The 22544-nt window shown below is 40.5% G+C and overlaps 1 protein-coding gene across 22 annotated transcripts in view; it reads right to left on the reverse strand.

Moving 5' to 3' along the window:
- The window catches only part of NRXN3 (neurexin 3), a 970936-nt gene that overhangs the window by 613064 nt on the left and 335328 nt on the right, over window positions 1-22544 (reverse strand). The gene's annotated exons all lie outside the window — the stretch shown is intronic.

The following is a 22544-nucleotide window of genomic DNA, read 5'->3' on the forward strand; positions in this document are numbered from 1 at the left end:
AAAAGTAAATGATTTTCCCCCTTCAATTCCAGCGCTTCTTTTTCTATTTCTCACTTTCAGAAATCTGAACTGATCCATTAATTTTGACCTTTTGTAGTTAATAATATTCTACATTGTTCACAGCTCACAAATTCCCTATTTCACAGGTCACAGAAGTCAGAATACAAAGAAGACACGTACAGAATAGGATTTCTTCCAGAGCACCAACCAGTGAGAAACTGTCCTAAAATCATAAATCAGGTTTCAAAACCCAGTTGCAGTTATTGTTACTACTCATATTAGAATCTACACTTTTTCCCACCGGTATTTATTTCCCCAATAAGCTCAGTATTTCTGCCAGTGAAGCCCACTAGCTACGTTTTTCTTGAAGTATTTTTCTTTACATCGGTAGAGAGCAAGATTGCTACACGTCTTCTGCCCCAGTACCTTCTTTTCTGGATTTTGGTCTCTATTTTCTGTGAGTTTTGCTTTTCTTTTGTTATACACAGCTTTACCTCTCTCTTGGTGAATAGGAAAGTTTTATATTCCCAATGACACAGCAGCTCCAGTGCTGCTAGTTTGCATCATCACCCACAAGGAATACAGAGGTCTGAGCGCAAGCCTCACTGACAAGGCCCCTTGTACTAACTCAGAGAAAAAACCCTCTGCTGAGCTCAACGCACACCAATGAGGCAACAGTGATGCAGGAAAGCAATAGGGACATAGAGAGCCTTGAACTCAGTGGGAAATCTTGATTAATTCAACTGAGAGCACTGGGAGAGTAGATTCGGTTATACTCAGGACAAGCAGCTACAAATACATCGCTAGAGGTTAATAGAAGTAGGCAGCATTAGACAATGGAAGCAAGCACCACACCTCATCCATCTGGCATACTAGACTACTAAAGGTTTCTTATAACTGTATCACAGGTAATATCAGCACAGGCTATAGCTCTGAGCACAGAATAGAGACTTTTAAGCCCCATCTCTGTTCTCGTCTTTAAAGAACTCCTCTCCTCCCTAATATTTGAAGGAAATCTGCCCCTGCCTTCCTAGAAGCTTACAACAGACAACAAGGTTTCCATTTGGGAAGAAAGACTTCATCTAAGACAACAGATAACCTATCTAAACTATAAAACAGCAACATACCATCCTCTCAGCAGTCCTCTCAGTTTAAATTCTTCAGAGAAAAAAAGGGGAAAGGACTGCACACAACAAAGAAAGTCACCCCCGAGTATCGTGTTCCCTGCAAGACAGAGCTGAGCCAGACACAAGCCCAAACTCACTGACCTATTCCTCTGCACGACCCAGCCACTCAGAGCTCTGCTGCTGGAGAGACAAACCCCAAGTCTAGGAAGAAGAGGCTGGTACCCCCAAAACCCCCTAGGCAGATGGCAGCCCCATTAGCACAACTCTCCTCAGCTGCTGCCCCCAGCACCCCCCTGCTCCTCCAATGCCCCAGCTCCAGCTGAACTTCAGGGCTTCACAAGCTGCAGCTGTTGATCCTGTCTACCTGTTAATTAACAAGAGACCTTTTAAGAGTAGAATTTGCTAGGGATTTTAAGAGCAGATGTACAGTGAGATGAGGATCAGAAAACCTCAGCCTGTAAAAACTTTAGCAATGCAACATGCTGGAATGGTGTAAGGTATTGCTCCTCTTTAAGACACAAGGAAAAAAAGCCAGAATATCACAAAGCAGAGAAAGGAAACAAAACAAGTGTGCCACAGCACTGGGGAAAGGCCTTCAGCCTAGCAGACGCAGGTGGATTGTGTCAGAATGACAATCCAGTTACTTTTCCAGCTGCAAGGGTAGCAACTGGTGCTGGGGTTACACCTAGACAGCTTCTGTGCCCTGCCGGTACCAAGCAGAGAAACTTTGTGGACGTCCTTTCCACACAAATGGTGCTAGGTCCTGCTCTGCCCCACTTCTACTTGATACCATTTCAGTAATACTACCAGAAGATCCAATAATGCCAACCAAGATGGAAAGGGCATAAGCCTTATTTTGATCACTGATTGATTGCTTTGATCAAAGATAGAAGACTTAAGAAACCTGGGCTTCATTTGTGGCTTTGCTGCCTATATTGGTTGTGTAACTGGTAAATGTCACTTATGATCTTAAGGGACTTACAAATGCTTAGCTTAGATACATATTTTAAGACAAATGTGCTGAAGTCAGTGAGGCATTCTAATATGATGTGTTTCTAAACAGATATTTCATAGCTCAGAGGGCAGTTATAAGCAGAAATGACTAAGTCTCATGTCAAACGGGAGGTCAGGCTAGATCGTAATTGTGTCTTCTAGCCTCAAAACATACAATGCAAGCAGATAATAATGCCTAAAGAGGTACCAGTAAAGTCAAACTCTTGAAAATAGACAACCTTAGGTAATTCAGTGCCTATGTGTTTTGCTCGAGATAGATGACTCCGTGGAAAACACGTTGTTTGTGAGCTGTCGGGCACTGAAGTGCATTGTATCATTTCTGTGGGCCACTGACTCAACAACTCCTAAGGCATCGCATTGCTCCAGTACCTGGTACTACACTGACCACTGTTACCATGATTTAAAAATATAACTAAAAAAACGCTTCAACCTACCATTTAAGACTAACTCCGAAGTATAACAACTGAATTAAAGTCTTGTTATTAGTCACACAGTCCCATCAGGGCAATGCTTTAGGAATTCAGCGTTAGCCAAGCATGTGAGTCATCGCTCTCGAATAACATTCTGTGAATAGCATTGCTAGAAAGAGGCCTTGCAGGTTGGGTATTGGATAAAAAAGTCAAGAATGCAGAAATAAAAAAGAAAGAATGCAGAAGTATCCTTCCTTCAGAAGATATTCAGCTTGCTCCAATCTCCCCACAGGCAAAGGCAAGATTTATTTTCCTCAAAATACTGAAGAATTTGGATACCACTCTCAATCTCACAAACGTGAGTCATCAGAGATTAATGCTACGAATTATTTTCATTTTTCTCCAAAAGGGGAGATCCAGTTGGGAAATAACAACTTTGCCCCTCCTTATTTTTGTCTCGATGTTTCTCTCAAGCCAAGAATTCTCGAGTGTTTCATGAACAGAGTCTCACGGTACATAGCACTAAACGGGACAATTGGCTACCTGCTGCTGATCAAAAGCCCACGAGCATCCCCTTCTCACTTGACAGATCTAATGCTGCTTTCTTCACTCATTATAATAGTTCACCTGGTGACAATTCCTGGCACTCTGTTGCTTGCTAAACACCAAACTGTGATGTCTGTCAGCATCTTCCCCTTTCTATGAATACTGAAAAAATAATCCGCAGGCTGAACTACTGCTGCTAAAAAATATTTATTCTCAGCAGGAATCTGGCTCTTTATTATGTACTGACACTAAATATTTAAATTACAACCTTCTAATCTTTCATTTACAGCATCTAGAGGATGTTGAATAAATTAAAAATAAAATGCCACAGCATTCTGCCCTGACAGGGGATCTGACAAAGAACCAACATTTTCAGAAATGTGGGTTTGGTTTTCCAGCATATGCAGCTCCCAACTTTGACAGATGTGCTGTGTTCAATAATTCTAAGGCCATACATGTCAAAAGCTAAATACCAGTTTTGAACATCTAAATCTGTCTGAAAAAGCACCTAGGACAGTCTGCTGTCTCACACTTGAGATTTGATTGAGTGCATCCATCCACTAGAAGAGCACACGGATTGCTCAAAAAGCCTGCCGGCCCTTAAAATTCCTCAGGAGCATTCCTGTAACAAAGTAGTGGCCAGATCCACGAGGCAGCAGGCATAGCCATGGTGCTGTTACTAGTCCAGGTCAGAAGTGCTCGAAAAGTAGAACTGTCTGTAAAGCATGGAGACACTGGCACCTCACAACACACAGGGTTCAGCTGGAGGCTGAGTGCAGGACCACTACAGTGGCATGCCAGCCTTATGCCTACCTGTAAAAGCAAGCAAAATTTTTGCTAGTTACTACTAAAGAGGGTAGGGTCCTTTAAACGACAGAAAGCAGAGACTTGGGGAAAGGGCCCTGGATACCAACAGTCCTGTACCAGATCATGCTGTTTCTGAGAGAGTACGCAGAACAGTAATAATCCTCAGTAGCTTAGCTAGTAGGATCACACATGTCCTTCTGTTCACCGTGACTCCAAACCAACTCATCTCTTCACGTGACTTGACATACCTCCTATGCCAGCACTGAGTTCCCTGCATCAGCAGCCCAAGTTTTGTCTCCAACAGAGGCAGAGCCTGAACTTCACTGACAATCTCGGTCTAGTTTGCACCTCTCCTTAAGCAAAGAGCTGCTGAAAACACAGAAGAAGCCAAGTGCCTGGGAGAAGGCAAAGTCCAATGAGCAGTTCTGGGCACAGATTTTAAAAGCTGGTGTTTGGGTTTAGGCTAATAAATACTTGCTCCTGATGAAAATTTCTAATGATTACTGCTGCATTATTTTTGCACAATCTACCTGCTAGTTAACACTTCCCTTTTTCTATAGCCTTTTCTAGGGAAAGCAATAATCCAACTTAAATCATTTAGAACAGTGTCTGTGAAACAAAATGCTTCTAAAATGACACTGTAAATTCAAGATGCTAATGCTTCTGCATTCCCATGAAACACATTGCAGCACTGGATCAGGCGAGCAGACAAGGAAAAGCAAAATCAACCTCAGCATGAAAGGGACTGAAACAAAACAAGCTCGGGCCCAGCCACGATGAGCAAAGCTTCTTCAAAAAACATTAATGGAAAAAAGTTTTTTTTTTTTTTAATGAACTTTAAAAAAAAATAATGGAAAAGAGTTCTTGGTTATTTAATAAGTTTCAATAAGCTCGTTTCATGGCAAAAAAAAGCTCCCATTCATCAACTCTCTTGTGTCTAGCACCCTTCCTGAGAATTCCTGACATATGCAAGGCCCCATGATCATAAAATCAAACAAACAAAAATCACTTCGGTTTTCTGGGCAACGCTTTCAAGTGGGAGCAGAAATACAGTCTTAATCCTGCTTTGAAAAACCAGGACATGTAAACTCAGCTGGCTTTTTCTGGCTGTTACCGAGTAGTTAAAAATGGTTTCTTTTTTTCCTCTACCCTTGGCATGAACAAATCAATAAAATCATAAAAAGATTAGACAGACTGAAAGGCCAAATGAATGACTGACTCACAAGATAGATAGATTTTGAAAAGACACAAAAACATGCAGAACCATTAAGGCCGATACACCAATTGATAGATGCACTCACTGTACTTGCACATGCTGCACAAAAGAGCGCTCAGCAATTGCAGCACAAAATTTCTAAAGACTGAATTTCTCCCAGGAGTCAGGAGGTAAAGAAAAATTGCTCCAATCTATACCAAAAATTACACACACACACACACGCTGTGTTTTTGAGTATGATTCCCTCTTTTATATTCCAAAGCTGCTGCCTTACCAACATGGCTTTGTATGTTCAGATCAAAGCAGCAGCTGCCAGAGCTCTGCTATTGTTTGGGGTTATTTACAGAGAGGCAGGGAACAATTATTCTCAAGGTACATGAGGGCTCCAAGACAAAAAGGTTGAGACCGAGCTGAGCAAATTTGGAAGCCAATTTGCCACGTGTTACATATTATACACACAGATCAGAAGTGCAAGTCTTCATTCTCTTTTCTAACTTGAGACTTATTAACTTTAAAAAAAAAAAAAAGTGTTTTGTTCTCACGACAAAATCACCCTCCACTCTCATATACCTCTGATACTTCCCAAGTCTTTTCAAGATCCAGTGAAAAACTGATTGCTCTCCACTTTTAGATATTTAAAATTGACCTCCTCAAAACTACAGCTTCTTTCTTTATTTTTAGACCTTCCTCCTTCACTTCTTATTTAAGACTGGCTTCTTTTCAATCTTCTTCTGTCTTCTCACACATAAATTATTCTCTTCTGATATAAGATATTTTTCCTCTGCACTGCCTCCATGCCTCTTCTACCTAGCTAAGATGCCCGTGTCTTTTCAAACCTCATCAAAGAACAAATTTCATTCCTTTATACAGGAGGCACCTTATGATTTTTTCCCTGATAAGAGATGACTTTGTTCTCCTGATTCAAATTCCAAAGTAATATTGCCTTTTTGTCCCAGGAAGAAAAGCAGGATCAGATTCCTATTACATGGGTGGCATTAGGCACTATACACACACACACGTCTGTACACGTAATGAAATGCCAGCAATGAGAAATAGTTAAAACCTGTGAAATTTGGAGCGTTTATACAGAATCATGTGCTCATTCATGTGCAACACACCATAGTACAAATAACAGGAAGAATACACTTCAGTGCCATCTAAAATTCCAGGGTGGGAACCTCACCAAAGCCATGAGGTTTAAAATTAATGGCGTTTCACTGACCTCATGCTGCTTGCCAAGGAAAACAAGAGGAACAGGTCTAGATGTTTCACTGAGTGTGAAGAAGAAAGCCACCTGAAATGGCAATCACAGCTCAAGTCACATTTCCCACTGTGTAGACCAAATGGAAACTACACAGATATAAAACTCAGCAGACCCTTTCACAGGGTAAGCAGATCATACTGTAGAATCCACTGCTGCTAGGGCATAATTAGCATCTCCACTTGGCTTTTATTTATAGATTTTATACAAGTAAATTTTAGCTTGTCATAGTATACTGCTAAGTATTTCTTCTTGCAGCAAGTAGTCCCACTGAAACTCTTCCAACCATAATTCAATCTCCCTTTTGCTCAAGTAACGTTCAAAACTGGGATCAGAATGATAACACACCCAAGAAACACCCCACATCTATTTACATTGATTTTGTTCTGTCACATATTGCCCACTTTCCCAGAAGTAAGGACAGCATTATATAAAAGGAACATAGTAAAATAAGTATGAATGCCATGAAAATGTGCTGAGTGTTACTGACACATCCAAGAAAGCAAACTTCAGCTTTTGCAGACTCAAACAGCTTAAATTAAGTATTACTTCAGCAGCAAGAAGAAAGAAAAAAAAAACCTCAGTGCTGAAAAGATGCAACAGAGCAGGATCAGAGCTTGCCATGTACATAAGGAAGCTAACTCATTCTGACATGTAATAATGAAAGAAGCAAAACATACAGGGACAATATCACAAACCAAGTAACCTGTTACACAGTCTGCAGATTTTTCAGTCATCCAGAACAGTGAGACATATAATCGCGTGGAAAAGCAATATCATTTATTAATGACAACCACATTATTCTGCCCTAATTATTCTGTCATTTTTATGGAAATTACTACTGAATCTGAAGTACAGTGCATAAATCCCAAGCCTATAAAACTACATGCTAACCAGGCTTAGAGCAGTCCATTTGTTGGTGTAAGAGACTGAGCATTTGCTTCATTTTCATTTAAGAAGCAGAACCATCATTTCTTACTGTTCCTGATGACACAGTGGTGTAAGAAACACAGTTATCTTTTTCAATACAGAATTATGGAAACTATCTAGCAATGCAGGCAATTTGGAGGAGAGGAGAAGAGCAAACTGCTAATATTTTCACATATAATGGTGAGGTTTGATCATCTACGGACAGAACATTGCACAGTTACTTCATTCTTGTAAATATGTCTATTTCTTCCTGCTCATTTAAGTTCATTTTCTTTATTTCAGTTTAAGCTATCTATTCTTTTACTGTTTGGAAGTAAGGCATTTTATATTGAATTGATGGTACTGTATTTAAGTAACTACATAAAAAAATACATATAACCTATGGATATCGATATCTTTCAAAAAACTAATTGCCATAGTTATAAAAAGGAAAAAATTGCTTGCCGTGTTTCCACAGAATTGTATCAGTGGGACAATCTGGCCTTTAATATTTTGGAAATCATTGCATCTTACAGCAGTTTATTAGTGTAATGTGGTGGGTAATGAACAGAAATTCATTATTCTTTCATAAGTGCTAAATTTGTTTTCACAATACCTTTGAATTCGCAGTATCAAAGCCATTACACACAGTCATGAATGCAGATCCTGAAGCCTCCTGGCAAGCAGGTGAGTATCATTAGCTACACATTAATGGAAATCTGAGCTACAGGTAAAGAAATGACTTGCCCAAAGTCTTGCTACTGCTGAGTATTGTAGAGATTATTATTATCTGGAGGACCTTCTGGTGATGTCGATTTTAGAAGTCTGTCCATTACTCAATGAGAAATGTCATGGCAATGCTCATGATGATCAGCCAGGAGGTGCAGGTGGTTCTGAATTGCCCGCTGGAGGAGGCTGACTTAGCTCACAGCTCCAACCAGTACTCTAGGACAGCTCAGTCCTCTCCACTGACTGAAACACTAACTAAATTTAATCACTAGATTAAATGCAAAAGCCCCTACATTCCCCCTGTGCCTTTTATACTTGTATTCATTTGGAAAATGAAATATTCAGTGCAGATTCTGTCCCTAAGCTGTCCTGTAAAAATACATGTCTACTTGCACATGGATACCATTCTCATCACCAAGAACCGAAACTAGGACTTCCTGTATCCAGAACAGAAGCGAAAACAGAAAAAGTAATACCCTTTGCTCTGAGGGCACCGAGAAAATGTGTTTATCAAAGCCAGGCTAGGCTACATGCATGCTGTGTCAATGTATTGGTACTTCCTTGACGTAGGTAGTCAGGTAGTAATTGGTTTTCTGATGTGAATTGGTTCACCTACCCAAACTGCCTCACCCTTTCCTATAAGAAATACTACAGTCTCTCCTATCCATGACCATGTAAGAGCTGAGCATGACAATGCTATGGAAGCAAGGCAGGACTGGGGAGGGGTATCTAGGATGCTTGATGCATTCTCTATCCATTGTGGAGATCTTAGAAGCTATAAAGAGAATTCTTAAAGCTCGCAAAGATAAGTCTGATGTACGGGACTCTCAGTACCATTTCCATTTTGAGATTTTCTTCACCAAGACAGTAAAAACAGACTCAAATTTCCACACAATCTTTGAAGCCTAGGAAACAAGTTCCAGGTTTGTTTCTCCTCTGTATTTGTAGCTGTGGAAATCATATCCTAACAAATTTGTTAGTGCTTCAAATACTTTACTTCAGAAAAAGTTCATTTTAAGATTTGGTTTTAATGCCCTTGGGATATCTCTTCTTAGATTCTCTTTTCTTCTTCCCTCAGAAAAGTCTGTCCAGGTTTCACTCTAGACCTATTAAAGTTTCAGGACGTTCCTGGAAGCAAAAGACCAGGAACTATTGTCATCTAACGAAGAATTTGATGATTTTTTTTTTCCAGTACTGCTACAACTAACAGTGTTCACAGTTAATGAATATTGTTCTGTCCCAAACACTCCAATTTCAATTTTAATTGCAGTCTGAAGAGCAGCTAAGCATTTTGCTTTCAATCAGTATGCAGCCTGCAAATTTCCAAAAAGTGTATTGGAAATAAACTTACATGCAGAATCCTTTTACACAAGTGCAGGGTGGATCCCTCCATGTTCCAGCAGTGCAATAAGGTAACACAGTGAGTAAGAATGTGAGAATGTATAATCTTCTTCTGCACTCGTACTTCCATCTCTGCTAAAAATTGTAGAGTAGCACTGGAGCTGAACAGCTGCAACAAAGCTTCCCCTCAGTGTCAGAAGTGCTTAGATAATGGTGCTATGTAAGGGCAGGGCTGAAAGCCCATAATGTCGCTGCTACTGCTTCTGCATAAAATGACTTCACGCTCTGTCCTTCAGCAATTCCATGGGGATAGCACTGCCACAACCACTGCAGTCTTCTAAGGACTAAATCATCAGCATAAATGAATACTCCAAAGATCAAAATATGCTTAAGAATTCCTAAGAAAGGATTTTTAATTTCATCCCACAGTGAAACAGAAGCAAATACCCTATCTGTGCTGTGACAAAATAAGAATGCCAAAATGAAGCAATGCATTACCTTGCCCAACTGCAGATAAAGCTAATGTTCCTCCCAAAAATGAGAGGCAGATAAAATATTTCACTACATTCCTCTTTTAATTTACTGCAGTTCTCTCGGTCCTTCTTCTGCACTCCCAACAATATCAGGAAAAGGATGTTTGTTAAATTTCTGTCCTAATCAGAAAAAGCAAAAGCCAAAATCTCACCTGAAAACACGTTTGTATTTGGTCGTTGAATATAAATATGAAGCAGATCCCCAGAGATAAATGTTTGATAAGTTAAAATGCACTTCTTTTTTTTTTGATTCAGAGCAATGTAACTGAGCCTTCTCAAACTAATTAATTTTTCAGGTCATGGCAATTAAATCCCATGGGAAAACACGATCCATTAGGTATGTTGCATTCTGCTTCGGCAAAAACTTCTGCCCACCTGCCCACATGAAGGCACAATATGCCCCAGGGGACTCGCACTTGGCTCATTTACCTCACAATGGGAAAAAAATGACACAGTATATCTCTCACTTGTCATATTTTCAGTTCTGAATATTTCCCCTTAGTATTGGTCAGCAGACAAGGGCCTTAAGATTTGGTTTTTCACAAATGCTGAGCCCTCTAAAACCCTCTGAAAGTCAACGGGAGTTGACTATGCTCAGTACCTTTGCGAATTACATCTAAAGCAGGAAAAAACGTCTTAACTGCCTACTGGAGTTGAGTACTAAATAACATAGTTTCAGCAATCAAGAAGGCATAAAGCCTGCCTCAGAGTCACTGTGTGAGGCTGTGAAACAAACGGATTTCTCAGGTTTACCTTGACTCAACTCAGACAATGTCAAACAGGATTAATGATAAAGCAAAGCACAAGATCCTTCAGAGGTTTAAAAGTCATTTTTATAAAATGAATATTAGATGCAATTATATTAGCTTAAAATGGACTACATCTCTATTTGCTTAATTACTCCTACTCTTTATTTCTCGTGTTTCACCTGTTTCAATTGAGGGTTTGGGTTTAAAGTAACTTCATGTCTTCCAAGCACCACCCTCAGCTTTCAACAGCCTCTGTATTCACATATGGCTCCTACAGCCCATTACGGTCAAGGCTGGGTTAATGTGCTTTTAAGGATTTCACCTGAAACCAAGGCATTTCAGCACTTAACCACTGCAACCCTTGCTGAATTCTTGCCTAACCAGCTTGGAGTGACTGAGTGTTGGCTAAGCAAATATCACTTACATTTTTTCAATAGCTGGGTTTATTTAAATATTTTCCCTACCTTTCTAGCTTACCGATCTGTCAGCTGTCCCACCACCACTGTAGGCTGTTGCTATTGTGAGAGATTATGCATGCATTCATACAAATTATTAGAAAATATGCCAGTTATATATATATATATATATATATTCTGTGAAGCTTCTGAAATCAGAAGTTGTTATATTTTTCTATAGATATTCCACACGATACATTTTACTAAGGATGTTTTGTACACGCTTATACATGCATGCTTTACTTACTACTTCAAGCCTGACCTTAGCTTTATCACTAGGAATAGAGTAGTGAAGTTAAGACGGTCTGCTTTGCTGCAGCTGTCCACGACACAGTACTGTCAAGTTGCAAGCTGGCAGAGGCTGAGCAGTCCCCTCAGTCTCCTTTACTGGGCTGTTCTAGCACTTAAGCCCAAAACCTTCAGTTCTGCAGCATCAGCTGTTTTCATCTGAGAGGAAGAAGAGCAAGTAGAAGAAAGAGGAGTTTGCTGTTGCTGATGTTGTTGCTGTGCTGATTAGCACTGTCCTGTGATACAATCCACACTTTGAAAAAGTTTCTTGCTGCCTATAAAGCATATTTGATATAGTAGCCCTGTGCTACAGTCAGGAACCGATTTGCATTCAAGACCTTTTCACACAGCTCTGCTCATGTTATCTCTTCCTTGCTATTACCTTCCACAGAGCATCCTGAACATACCTCTGATACTTTCACAAATGGGAAAAAGCAACACAAAACAAATACGGAGTGATTTGCTCTTGCTTTGTAGGTATATTAGGCTGCTCAGCACATAAACAGAGACCAGAAAACCTCCAGCTGCACCACGAGGTGGTGCTCAGCTCCCTCTGTAACAGGCACAGCAGCGAGTGCCAGGAGAGAAGGAAAGCTTGCTTGGGCTGGGAACCAGCACAGTCAGCCTGGGCACACAGACATTTGGGGTCACAGATGATCCTCTCTACACAGCCCTGCTGAATACAGCATTCCCTGCAAAATACAGCTGGAGAAGTCACCACACAGCTGAGGAATTGTACCAAATACTACTCAGTGAATCTGCCAAGCTGGAAGCTTGAGATCCTACTGCAACTGGGGGAAAAAGCTTGAAGCCTAGATAAACTTCTCAGCTTTCAGGAAAACAAGCTGCATGAGAGCTATGCAAAATGAAAAATAAAAGAAAAAAGAAAACTTGTGCTTTCGCATAGTTTTCACACTGTTTTTGATGCATTTTAATATTTTTGAAATAACACAAAGTGTGACCATTGAGAATTTAAAAATTTTTGCTGCAACAAAAACTTGTCAATTTTATTGACATTGCTTACAATAGCAATGACGACTTAGGAAGCAATTTACTTATAAATATTCCCCTTCATCTAGAAATGTGCTAAGCAGAAAATTTAAAATACTAATTTAGAAACTTCCTTTCTTCTTCCTTTTTTTTTTTTTTCTTTTTGTATAAGAAAGCATGAAACTAAATGAGGCTAGTTTTCTGCCCACAGCAAACAAAGGGGCTGTGATACTGCCCAGACTTGTGGCATAAATATTTCAACAATCCCCAAGACTGACCATAGTCAGTATTTTCATGAGAGAGCACAATAATGTGGCAGAACATGCTGTAGTAGCAATGTAATTATGTTGTATGTGATCACTGTAGTTGTAACTACCAGTATACAGCTTGGCCAACTGCATAATGACCACCAAAAATCTCAGTTGTCTTCTACATATACACTTTTTCCGTTCCTTTCTTGTATTAAAGTTAAAATATCAAATACATGAGAATTTTCCTAAATTCAGCTGAGAAACGTTTACGGTTTTGCATGGAAAATAATACTGGCCCTCCTCAGGAAGCTATAGTGAAACTCCAAGAATTCATGAAGAACACTGTCCTAGACAGGAGACTGCAACTTTGCTTAAATGTTTTAGTACCATCAGAACATTTTTCACTAGAATGTCCCAAAGATGATAATAGCTTGGTGGAGATAGCAACATTCCTAAGTCTGAAAATAATCTAATCTAAACCAAAAGCAGTACCAGCCACGTCTTCTTTTCCCTATCAGTTTTAAATACTCAAACGAATAATTTCGAATGAGATTTCCCTAAAAAGAAAAAAAATATATTATTATTGAAACAAACTGCTAACAGTTACTTAATATAAAATTAAACCCTTACCTGAACCTACTTTTTTGTTAATTAGCATAATTACTTCTGTGGTTTTTTTTGTTAATCTTGCCAGGCATTCTCCACTTTACATTCACTAGCAAACCAAAATAGTAAGATACCCTTGGATAATTAAAACTGCAGCCACTGATTTGGCCTCCAGTTCATGATCAGGCCTGGATAATGTAAAAGCCACCATGAGGAAAAAGCTGTTTTGCCACAATGAAGTGTGCACACATAACTATTTAATACAGCAGCCACTGAAGTGACACAAGTCAGAAGAGTTTTAGCTGTGAAAATGACTTGAGAATTTCTCTCAGGCTTTCTTATTTTTCACATTAAGAACAAAAACATCCAACATATTCCATTTTTCACTAGCTAGAAAACGTTTTATGATGGTATAAAATACCTCAACCACTGTGTTTAACATCTGTGGCATCTTCACCAGGCTCCCTGTGGTATCAAAAGTCATGTTTTATATTTCCTTTGCACAGGAGAGGCAAGAAGTCCACAACTTCTTCCCTGGGCCTGAAACCTGAAGAATTAGCTTTTTGTAAAAGGACTAGAAGATAAGCAACTAGGAACGAAGATAGAGCTGCCAAAAGGTTTGCTAATGGCACGTTTTCAGAGAAGCGACAGCAATACAATTGTGCTAGAGGCATCATATACCTGTGTGCATCAGCTCTAACCCCTGGAGAAAGGTTCTTGTTCTCTGCCCCTCATTTAGTCCTGCACAAACAGTAAATATTTCTAAGGTGCTTCTTTCACAAACAAGCTGTAAACCTACAGCTCATCTTTTTGCCCAGCTCTTTTCAGGAAGGACAACAGTCAAACACAGAAGCACTGAAGGACAGTTTTAAGGTAAACTTACATCTTCCTCCCCAAGCATCTACGCTCCCTGACAGAAATTTTCTACCAGCAGTGCCTTTCGCTGGACAGTCTGGCAGTGCAAGACACAGGCAATGTGATGGGTTGTGGTAGCAGGCCAACAGCAGGCACTGCTTAAAGGGGCGTGTGGCATGGGGACTGTTAGGTGTGGAAAAGTTGGCTGTGGAGAGGCAGCTTCTGTCATTAGCAATCCTCTCACTACTCATTCACATAAACAGCATCCGGTAGGTAGGTCCCAATACAGTCATTGTTTGATTTTAAGATAGTCAACAGCTTGACATGTCTTAATCCTGGAAGCAACACATTTAGTACTGCCTACACAGCTCCTGGATATTGCCATGCACACAGCAAGTTTCCTCATACTCAGTGCCTCGAGTAGGAAAAGAAAAATCAATGGGAAAAAAAAATGGCCAAATGCTTGACGCGTGGAGACCATGGACGACACCTTTAGTCCTCTGTTCTAATTTACGGCAGCCAAAGCATTGCCTTTTCAGGCCCTATGGCTCGATATCCACGAACTCAGAGGGCTACAGCTGCATTCTGAGTGTACTGGATCTGGCTGGGAGGGAGTTCCTTTTCTTCATAGAGGCGTGTATGGTGCTGAGCTTTGGATTTGTGACCAAAAGGGCATTGATAACACACCAGTGTCTTTGCTGTTTGCTGAGCAGTGTTCACACAGTGTCAAGGCCTTCTCCATTTCTCTCTCTGCCCCACCCCGGTGAGGAGGCTAGCGTGCCCAAAAGTGCAGCGAGGACAGCTGACCAAGGGGATATTACATACCATGGTAACACACCATCATGCTCTCCTATAACCTTGTGGTGGTATGCCACAAGGTGCCAGGGACTGGTTACCAGTGCTCAGGGACTGTCTGGACATTGGTTGGCTGGTGGTGAAATGATTGCTTTTGCATCACTTGTTGGTCTTTGTTTTGTGGTTTTTGTTTGTTTTTTTTTTTTTTTTTTTTTTTTCCATTTTTCCTTTCTCACTAACTAAATTATCTTTATCTCAACCCATCAGTTTTCTCCCTTTTGCTCTTCCAGTTCCCTCCCCCATCCTGCTAGGGAAGAGAGAGTGAGTGAGCGCCTGTGTGGTGCTCAGCTGCCTACCAGGGTTAACCCACAGCACTGAGCAAAATTCAAGTGATGACAGCTACTCAGAAAGGAACATAAATCAGTTTACACAAATAAAGTAGCCAAAATAAACTGAGAAGTAGAGAAGTTTTTCTATCAAAGCCTTTCCCCGCCCCCCAACAGCCTGGCTGAGACACTGCAAATACTGCAACAAGAATGAAAGAAGTCTTCCTGCCTTCCCTGTGCAGACGTGACAAAGGGAGCTCCGAGTCTAACAAGTGGTGGAGAAGAATAAACAATGCTGACAAGCAACTAGCTAATGCATGCACTGTTAAAACAAAACCCAGCCACACAGGACTTCAAAACTTATCCTACACTCAGAAGTCTTCCAAGGTTACTCCAAAAATCGCTCAACACATCTTTCTCCCTTCAGCAAAAATACAAAATAAATAAATATTTTTTAAAAAATCTGACCAACCACTGCCTATTTCATAATATTTCTGTTACAGCACCCAGAATCCCAGTATGTTTCTGTAATTTCCAACATTATGCAAACAGTATCTAGCTTATTGACAGACAAGGTGATTTTTTTTAAATTTTTTCGATTTTTTTTTATTCTTCCCCCTATACAACAGTTCTCATTTTGAGCTGTAATCCCATTAAGGGGTCAGAGGCTACAGGAATTGAAAATTTTATGTATAAAAATGTACAACATGAAGACAACCTCAAGAAGCAGCAATGAGTCAAGAAAAGCTGCTGTGGTGGGAACGATAACCAGTGAATTGCCATAGCTGTTTCCCAAAATCTGGTTATTGATTCCTGACTGATGATTGCAGATTTTGCAAGGTTAGTTTTATTTCCCATTAGGTCCTACCATCACCACCTAATTAAAAATAACACAGAAAGCGTTACAGCAAGCACCACTCTAAACAGTGCCACCTCTTCAAATGGGTGACCTTCGAAGACTGGCTCAAGTCCCTCCCTGAGCACTAGAAGGGTAGCATCAGCCTAGAGCCTTTCAAAGGACATGACAGTATTATCTCCAAGATGAAGGTTGACTGCTGCTAACTAGGAGCTGGGGCTCACTGAAACCTGATAACCACGGGCTGCCTTGTATTTGTAGCCCAGATGTACAGCCTGTAAAATATTCTGGGATGCAGGGATTCTGCGATACAGCAAACGCAGTTTAGGGTTACAAAAATTAATTATGCCACAGCAAAACCTTGACCTTCATGGCACTGGCTGAAAGAGGATTAAAGACACAGCGAACACCCTTCTTTCCTTACACACAGTGTTCCGCACCCAATAACACAAATCACCAGAGCCTTTTTACCAGCCACTCCTTACCCAGCATCCACTGAATCTTAAGTCTCACGGAATTGCTTTAAAATGTACTGATAAGGTAGCACCCAAAATAGCAAGCAGCGTTTGTGCTGATTCATGTTTGCTTTTTTTTTTTTTTTTCCTTTTTAACTATTCAAATTCTCATTAGAAATGCTCTCTCTGGGTTGTTCTCAAGCAAAATAAATCACATATAAAAATCTCTCTTTCTCTCAGGTCCTAAAGCATGAGATTCCAGTTTCATGTCATTTTTTTTTTTTTTTTTTGTCATCCCCACTGCAATTAACTGCAGGGGCTCTCTTGGTACCATTTTAAAAGCAACTCAGGAGCACTGCTTCAATGTAGAGGAGTACTAAGCAACTCCTGTGCCGAGAGCTGAAGTCAAGAGTTTTTTTTTTTTTTTCTTCTGGTGACGTGGAGTGGATTTGCATCAAGCAAGTCTGAAACAAAATACTTTACTTTCTAGTAGCTGTCACAGGGAAGATAAATTTGTTAGCTTATGTGACAAAGCTCATCTATGTACCCACGAAGAGAAACACCCACATCAGAGAGATGCTGGCGTGAGGCGAGAACCCAAATTATACCCTGCCAGGCTAGATCCAGGCCCACCACAGGGGCCATCAGCCCATCGAAGTCCCATCTGCACAAGGCTGGAGGAGCCCAGGAGCACAACTGCAGGCAAGAACCTAAATTAAGGATGCCAAAAAGCAAACACCCTGTCCCAGCAGAGCCACCAGCATAAAATGAAACTCATCACTGCAAGTCACCAGAGCAGCTCTCCAGACCACCTTTCAGATTAAGGGGGTTGCTACCTAGGGATGAGTCATGTTACGGGATGCAGGGGAAAGCAGTTTGAGATTGCCCAGGACTTATTACAGCATGCTTAACCAGCAATCAATGGCAGGACAAAGAAGGAGTTCAGGTGATTTGGGGAGGAACAAGAATGGGAAAAGAGTGAGGGGATAAAAAGGGACGTTCAGTTGGCTGCTCAGCATGCTTGTTGGGCTGTGCTTTGCACCTCATCTGTCCTATCTGCTTATCAAATTATGTTCTAACTCTGTCCTGAGTGAGAGATCTCTATTCTGTGTGTATGAGGGTGAATGAGGGTGCAAGTGCAGCAGTTCAAGCCAGACAACAGCTTGGAGGGCACATGTGTCCGTGGTGCCATAGAATGGAGTGACCACAGGTGTGTGTGTGTGACCACTAGCAAAGATCCAGCCGGACTAGTTGGGGAACACGTGACAGCAGCAGCACTAGACCACACCGGCACCCTGAGTCTGAGACTTCCCAAAGGTGAGAAAATACCCGGCTAAGCTGTACAAATGCAACAAATCCAGGCTTGCTTTCACCACTACAATATGACATACTAATGGCTTGTCACTTTTCAGGCTGTATGAGCATTCATTTCTTCCTGATTACGTTTAAATGACATTAGTAGATACTGGAGTCACAAATACGATGTGTCTGTTTAATCACACCTCTTCACTTTCCAAATAATGTTTTCACATTAGAGTACTATTAAGCTTTTATTAAAATGACAGCAACATCCCTAAGAATTAGAGAAGTGCACTTGTTTTTATAACATTTTGATTAGATTAGAGTTAGCATGGCTTCCTATTCACTTAAGAGGATATGGAAAAAAGAAAACTTAAAATCTCTCCCAGAGTTACACATCATAGGTTCATATTTGCTGTTGTTACATAAGCACTTAAATGAAACACTAACACTGCACTGAATGAAGATGCTAAGTACAGCAAGCATGGCAACTGAAAAGGAAGAACCAATCTCATATTCCAGCTGTCTTCTTTCACTCTCTTCCATTTTTGCTTTTAGCAACAGGTAAGAAAAGAGGATCAGGATTTTCTGAGGCTTCACAAGGCACATGAAAATAGGTAACGGCTTGTATGGCATGCTTTACTGAGAAGAAGAGGCCTCATTATGAAATAACAAGCAATAAGATAGAAGTATTCACTGCCCCGAAGGCAGTGAAAGTGACCTTCGGAAGATCAAACCTCCCATAAGCATAGTGTCAAACTATGTGACTGTGACTAACGCCATGCCACATAAATGGTTTGGGAAAAGGAGAGGGAACTCAACCAAGAAAAAGAACACAAACATTATCCTAGAAACAACACAAACTGAAGACACTTTACAAGACACTGAATCTGCAGCACACACAGCCCTGTCCTCCATACTTATTATTTAGTAGATTGCTGAAAACTATCCCCTTTGGACTGATAAGAAGCAGGGGGGGGTCATCACTGAAAAGGTAATAAAGCAAGTTAAGAATATTTTCAGAAAGCTGAAAAAAATCAGAGCACCAGCCAGTATGGCACAAATTATAAAACTATCACAACAACCTTAACTTTCTTTAAGGTGAGCTATATATTTCAAGAACCAGTTTACAGGATGTGGGTCAAAGAGCTACATTCTTTGGTAAGCTCTATTAAAAAAAAAAAAAAAAGTATGTATGCAAAAATGTAAGGGCATTTAGTCTATGCATATTTTCCCCATAAATCCAGCAAGCAATACGTTGCTATCCATTATGTCTGCTTTATGTTGAAGAATCATTCAGTGCATCTCCACATTCTATTTCAGGCCCCTGATACTACTTTTGGTTGTGCTGATTTGACACTAAGAGGAAAATAGAGTTACTACTTAGTCAAATCTGTGTAAGCAACAGCACTGTTGGGTCCATCTAAATTCAAGCTCTGTCAGCATGCAGAAACAGATGAGATCAGTTTATGTAACTACAGGAGTGAGGCATGGGGATGAAAAGAGTAAAAAATACTCCTGTTGTAGGACATGATGTCAGTCTTCCATTCCAGAACTGTGGGATATGACTGATGAAAACTAAAGACGATAAGAAGAAATGATGCGAGGGAAAACAGCATTTTACAACAGAAACATGGCATCCCAAAGATATGCAAACAAAAACTTCTCACTCTATCCAATGAAAGCTAAGAGCAAGTGTATCGAAAACTAAATGCTTACCTCTGACAATACACTGGACTCCTCTCGGATAGCATGAGCTTCAGTGCTTGCTGTGATCTTGCTAGTAGGCTCTTTAACCTAACACATTCCATGAGATCCCCAAAGTACAGCTCTGTTTACCTTTAAAACCATGAACCAGGTCCTTACATTCAGTTAGCAGTGGTGACTGCTTGACCTGAAACTCTTCAGCCGACTGGGAATTCCATTTGTCAAGTTAATTTAAAACATTTCTACTGACTTTGACAGACCCTGGCAGACCCATCTGCATATTGATAACTCCCTCTGCACAAGTAAATGTCTTGTGCCTGCAAGAATAGCTACAATGTTATTTGGTTTGTTCTTGCCTAACCGTATTTTATTCATGCAAGGGTATATAGTTTTCCATCAATCAGTTCCCAGCAGGTTTTCTTCTAGAAAGCAGGACAGATGACCTGAGTCATTGCAACAGGCAGCAACGAAACAAGGCGTTGGAGGAACTAGGAGAGGTGTTCTTCATTTTAAGCAAGCATCATAAAAAAATAAATTAGGAAAATCCAAAGTTTCTTTTTAATAAATAAATATCAACCTTCAAAGGAAGACTGTATTTAAAAATGCAGCAACCTCAACAATTAAAAATGCATGGAAGCAAAATGACTCAAGATGTTTTGATGCTTATGGGAAAACTAACAAAACCACTCTGGGTTCAGACTGTCTTCCCACTGATCTGACCATAGGATTCTGTTTGTCTTTGTGTTTTGTTTTGTTTTAATGTTTCTTCCAGTTACTGCTAAATTTTATCTTGTATGACAACCACACCTTGCTACTAAAGCTGATTTCCCACCTGAAAATTCTTCCACAGATGAACCTCTAGTAGTCATCTGTCATCAGAAGTTGATATGGATGCTTAGATGACACACATCAACAAGAAGTATGGTGCAAGCATCTACATAGAGTTGTGGGTGGCTAAGTATCGAAAACATATGAACTGTTTGGAAACAGAAGATCCTATTTTTATGCAAATGCCCTCTGCTACTGCTGGGTGAAAACTGACAATCTCATCAGAGATTCAAGACAGTTTTCCTGATTGCCAGCTCTATCTTGAAATACAGTGTTCAAACTGAGATGAGCTAAAGGAATTCAACAAGAGCTGCCACATTTGAGTCACACAGGCCTAATCCCACACAGCCCTGCAATGGGGCAGGAGGAGGAAGCAATTCTCAAAGCTGTGAACTCACAATTAAGCTCCTGCAGCACTTCAGGGCTCACAACTGGAATAATCACACATCAGTCAATGCTTTAGCTTCTTTCTCTGAATGCAGACTCCTAGGGACCACCTCCCAAGACCAAGAAACTAATTGCTTCCGCTTTCCTGAAAAGCAGGATCTGAATCTGGCAGTGACCAGGAAGAAAGCTGATCTGTTACTAGGGGGGGAACACACGACACAGACACAACTGTCTGCTGTCTAACAATACAGACATAATCTTAGTCCAACATCACAGCACATATGTTAAGAAACTGCTTTGCAACAATGTCCTCTTGCTCTCTCAGTGCTACTAACAACTGTTTCTGTAATGTGTTGCTCTACTTTCACTTGAAAGCTCTGTTTTTAGGGTTGCAACACACTTCTTTCAATTTTCCTGCTAGCTTGGATGGGGCTCTTTGGTAAATAAAAAGACCACAGCCTCTAGAAAACGCGTAGACTCATAGAATCATCAAGGTTGGAGAAGACCTTCAAGACCAAGTCCAACCATCAACCTGACCTACCAAGTGCCATCATTAAATCTCATCCCTTAGTGCCACGTCCACACATCTCGTAAATACTTCCAGGGATGAGGACCCCACCACTTCCCTGGCCAGCTTCTTTCATGCTTCACTGCACTGCCCAAGAAGAAATTCTTCCTAATATCCAAGCAAAACCTCCCCTGGCACAACCTGAGACTGTTTCCTTGCATCCTATCACTTGTTACGTGAGAAAAAAAGACTTGACACCCACCTCACTACTACCTCCTTTCAGGTAGGTGTAAGAAAGGGATGCAATGTCCCCTCAACCTCCTCTTCTCCTGACTAAACAGCCCCAGTTCCCTCACTCACTCCTCATAAATCCTGTTTTCTAGTCCCTTCACTAAATTTTTTGCTCTTCTCTGCACGTGCTCGAGCAACTCAATACCTTTCTTATACTACGGGAACCAAAACTGAACACGGTGTTTGAGAGGCAGTCTCATCAGTGTTGCATACAAAGCGAAAATCCTTTCCCTAGCCCTGCTGGCCACGCTGTTTCAGATGCAGGCCAGAATGCCACCGCCTTCTTCACCACCTGGGCACACGGCTGGCTCCTGTTCAGCCAGCTGTCAACCAGCACCTCCAGGTCCTTTTCTTCTGGGCAGCTTTCTAGCCACTCTTCCCCAAGCCAACACCTTACATGGACCAACCTCGCCTCTTAATTCATTATAGCACTTCCAAATTGATGTTCAGTCTTCCATAAATCATCTAACACCCAGGATCTGTCAGTGCAGCAAGGAATCTGGTTTCAAGTAAGATACACCACCATACTTGAGATCTAAACAGCTCCGTTCTTTGGGAATAGTGTTTCAGTTTTAAGCCTACAGCAACTTCAAACAGCTCTTTGAAGTAAACAGAAAAGATTGTTTCCTCAATCACAGACTAAAATTAGATATGGTCTTTTAATATTATTTTTCATGCAAGGGTATACAGTTTTCCATCAGCCAGCATCTTTCTACAGCAACCATCCCTACCTTATAACAGACTGAAAGGGATCTTTAATGAACCAAGGATTCACGTGAACTTTATTGTGTAAATCTAAGAGAGTTAAATGCTATATAAAAGGCTCTCATATAACTCTGATAATATACTCAAAAAAATAAGATCTAATTTCATTTCTTCTATACTCCCTCCCCCCCAAAATGACTTTGAATAAATATCAGATTAAGTTGTCACCATTCTGAAACAAAGTGAAAAATTAAGATTTGATTTTTTGTGTGTGTTTAAATATGCATGCTTTTTTTTTTT

Source organism: Anas acuta, chromosome 5, assembly GCF_963932015.1.
Source record: "Anas acuta chromosome 5, bAnaAcu1.1, whole genome shotgun sequence".
In the NCBI taxonomy this organism is placed as follows: Eukaryota; Metazoa; Chordata; class Aves; order Anseriformes; family Anatidae; genus Anas; species Anas acuta.